General features: G+C 33.5%; 1 long non-coding RNA gene across 1 annotated transcript; it reads right to left on the bottom strand.

The window, feature by feature from the left end:
• Positions 1-3132: 3132 nt before the first annotated feature.
• On the bottom strand, positions 3133-4362 carry LOC130999169 (uncharacterized). The gene is made up of 4 exons (XR_009093432.1): positions 4039-4362; positions 3884-3957; positions 3665-3789; positions 3133-3474 (listed from the first exon to the last, which is right to left on the bottom strand). It is a non-coding gene; the product is annotated as an uncharacterized LOC130999169 (long non-coding RNA).

Genomic DNA, 4362 nt, shown 5'->3' with positions numbered 1-4362 from the left:
AGTGCTCTCTTAGTGTTTGCAAGCCAAAAGCTCTAAGCTAATGTTTTCGTATGTTTTCGTATATTATTCGTAAGACCAAGCTTCCTTATTTATAAGCGAAGAAGACAATTCTAAATTGTCTTGTCTTCCTTAGTCAACAATTACGACTAAGGAATTCACACTTGAGTCAACAATTACGACTAAGTAATTCACACTTGAACTGTCTTACTTAGCATTAGAATATATCAAATATATCCTAATCTAGTCCATAATATCTTTCAATCTCCCACTTGGACTAGCATTAGATTAAACACCAAGCACTAACTTTGCACTCTTAAGCGAATCAACAGTACACATAAAGTGTGACCCTTTAGGCCTCCATTATCGACGATAATCAAATTAAAGTCTACACAAAACTCCTAGACTGCGTTGTGTAGCGAACTCGATATATGAAGAACGTTTACGTGGATTCTGTAAACAAACCTTTATATGAAGTTTATGTAATATCCCTTCATTCACGAAGTAGAAAAATCGAAAAAGTGGGACACAAAGTAATTAAGACACCAAGTGTAGCATGTGATACTATAAGAAGGGAAAAAACTCATTAATACTATTAGACTTTTGGAGTTGAATGCTTTGGGCAGTAAAATATAAGGTGGAAAAAGGCAAAATGTAAATTAAACTTTCAAGATTTGTGCCAACAGTTTCTTGATTTTCCAGTGTGTTTGTGTAGACCATGGGGTGAGGATAGGAGTAAATTCAAGTTAACAAAGGAAATGGGATGTGAGAGCAGGGACGGATCTAAGAATTTAATTAGGACCGGACGAGATTTCATCGGATGTTCTTAATGAATTTTTAGTAAAAAAAATAGATCGGGCGACCGCCGAGATTTCATCAATATATATATATAGGTAATAAAAAAATTTGACCGGGCAACCACCGAGGCTTCCCGGCCTCTAGATCCGTCTCTGTGTGAGAGAGAGAAGCAGTGAAGATGAAAGCATTTAATGGGGTTTCTTCAATGGTGAAAGGACATACTCTGCATTCAATGAATAATCCCATTCTTTCCCTCTTTCTCTCACTCCACCTATACAGCAACCACATGACTGCACATTTTCTAGAGAGAGAAAGCATTGATGGGTGGGACAGAGATTCATGCAGGAGGGCAGGGGGTACGAGCTGTGGGAAAAAAATATCAATTAAGAGATACGTATGTTTTCTTGTGAAAGGTCATAAATTAGGAAAAAAAAAAAAAAAAATCTTGTTTCAGAGGTTTGAAACTTTGAAAAACCACTGTTGATTTTGCTTGTTTTAGATTGGGTGTGGGGAAAAAAACACAAACAGAGAGACATTGTTTGAAGAAGTCGAGAGAATTAAGATTTAGACAAAGTTGTCGTGTCTTGGAATGTGTGATTGACGATTCTATTCATGCACATGCATGTTTTCTGGCCTGCTTTTTTCCATATGCGACACCCTCTCTATTTCCCTTTCTGCGTAATTTACTGCCTCCACTCAAAATCATGAAAAATTTATTGGTTATCCTTGACATCATCTAATGATACGCAGCGGAAAATACATTCAAGGATTAGATCTAGATTTACAAATGCCTCCGTCTCACAAAAATACGAATATTTATAAACGTCATGAATTTTAAAAAACTACTCATATTAGATAAAAGTGTATTGTGAATGAAAAAGGATCCCACTTTATGAAAAATAGAGATAAAAAATAAAGGGTTTGTGGTGAGATAGTGTACCAAAATAGAAATGTTCATGTTTTTATGAGACGGAGAAAGTATTTCATTTTTTTCCATAAAAATTAAAATCAATGATCCTTATCAATTACATGCATTTTGTTTGTTTTTTTCAAATACTCTAAGGATCCAGATTTGATAATAGGATGTGATGAAAAATAAATACTTTGATCGATGGCAGTGTCGGTGCTACAGTGGTGATCGAAGGACAATTATGAAGTATTCAGTTTGATTTCTTCGCTCGCATTGCACATTTCACAGTAACTTTATTTTAATTTTTTTAAATTATTTTAAATTAGACTAATTTTGAATTGGACTTAATATAATACTCCCTCTATCCACGAAATTTATGTCACAATTTTCTTTTTTGTTATTTTCGTCCCTTTACAAAAAATATGTCATATTCATTTTTATGAGTAGGGTCCGCACCATTCTACTCACATTTAAAGTGGAACCCCTTACTCCACTACCAGCTTCACTCACATTTTATTAAAACATGTGTCAAAAGCAATGTGACATAAATTTTGTGTACAGATGGAATACAAAAAAAAAAAAAAAAAGAATTGGGCTTGCATTGAGCTGGAGCTAGGTTCCTTAATAGATCAACCCATATATGTATTTTCTTGAAATGTATAAAACGAAAAATGGGACTAACTTTTAGAACTTTTTAACATTCATGAATATGAATTTGCGATAGTAAATAGTAACTGATTTATGAAATCGGTACAGCATAATCCATTTTATAGCAATATTGTTCAAAATTCCACCTAAAAGATTATGATAGGTCACCATCTCAATATAATCATCGTCTATAAACTTTAAGAAATTCAGATCTTTTGAAAAATAAACAAAAGTTGAAGTCGTATTTTTCTTAATATAATCAATTAATCATCATCTGCGTAAGACATACATAGTACATATTTAGCTATAAACTACCATTTTCTTATGAGACTGAGGGTGTTTGGCTGAGCTTATAAGCTCCTCAAAACAGCTTATAAGCTCCTCATAAAAGTGTGTTTGACAAAATAAGTTCCCAAACAGCTTGTAAGCTCCAAAAATAAGCCCCCAAAAAATAAATTCATCTACCCCAACTTATTTTTTTATAATCTCATATGCAATAATCATTTTACAAATATTTTTCAACTATAATTTATTATTTTCATTATATATCATTTAAGTTTATTTTTCTTCGATTTTCTCTCTCTAACAAAAAATTCTCTCTAGCTTATAAGCTCAATTATCCAAACACTTTGACAACTTATAAGCTCTTAAAAATTATATCTTATAAGCTCTTTAAAATAAGCTTAACCAAACACCCTCTGAATATGATACCAAAATGAATGAATATTATAGTAATACAAAAACAGATAAATCTGAACTTACGTAAATTAACATGGAGAAACCAGAAAAGAAAATACTACCGATTAACAAAAATAACCACAGAATCTTTGTTAACAGAGACGAAGCAAATATTTTTTATTAGGATTTAAACATACAGAAAAGCAGATCTTGACATAGAGCTCAAACTTTTACGCAACATAAAAATAGCAAATAAGCAAGGCTCAAACGACTGGGCATCCAGTGGCAATATCATTCCAAATAAGACACGCCAAATGTCTTGCATCATCTGCCTCTATCACTAGGCAAATACAAGTCTTTCGAGACCAATAACACGACACGATTTCGAATAAATCCCCAACGGAATTTTGATCGAGTAAACCTCCGGGGTGGGGCAAATGTCGCTGCCATAGAAAGATGACGGAGGTGTTATTTCAGTTCAGGATCATGTAATTGAAATCAGGATATAACAGTTTACACTGAAAAGCAATCGTAAGAACATAAATGCACCAATAAGACTATGGCAAAGAGCAAGAACCCACCAGCATCAACTGTTAGAAAGTAAATAAATTATGCATAGGTTTGATTACTCACCAGCTTTACCACCTTCAACCATGAAAACGGATGCCACCACCACATATCACTGGCAGTATATACCTTGATCTATATGTGGAGGGATCTGCTTTATCTCTGTCCCTAGTTCTTGTTCAATTCTATACCTGAAAGTGAAAGGTGATGGAACATTTTAGAGAAAACCCTCTAAAAACATGACTAGGTAAACTTGTTCAAGGAAACCAAGAAATGATATCATACAAATTGAACCGATCCTCATATGTTATCAGATTCACAGCTAAACCAAGGTGCCCAAACCTTCCAGATCGACCAACCTGGCATATATGGCAAGAATTGCAATAAGAGAATCAATAAAGAACAGACTGGTAAAAATAAAACTAAAAGAAGCAACATACCCTGTGTAAATACGTTTCTGAATTCTTGGGGAAGTCAAAATTGATGACAACATTAACTGCTTGAATATCTATACCTCTTGTAAATAAGTCTACATACAGAAGGAAAAATAATCAATATTCTAAGCACAGGTGACAAGTGCTATTCAATAAAAAGATAGCATCAGCAATGAGATTAAATCAGCAGATGAAAGATAGTTACAGACCTATAACTAGTATTTTCACATGATTGGCAGAAGAATGGACAAAGGTAATCATGATTTCAGGAAAAACAAAATTCACTAAGAACAAGAATCCAGAATACTGAGGTCTAAGAAACAAACCAGT

The sequence above is a fragment of the Salvia miltiorrhiza genome, chromosome 8, assembly GCF_028751815.1.
Source record: "Salvia miltiorrhiza cultivar Shanhuang (shh) chromosome 8, IMPLAD_Smil_shh, whole genome shotgun sequence".
NCBI lineage: Eukaryota > Viridiplantae > Streptophyta > Magnoliopsida > Lamiales > Lamiaceae > Salvia > Salvia miltiorrhiza.
The sequence above is the reverse complement of the archived record's forward strand: the minus strand, read 5'-3'. Positions and strand labels throughout refer to the sequence as shown.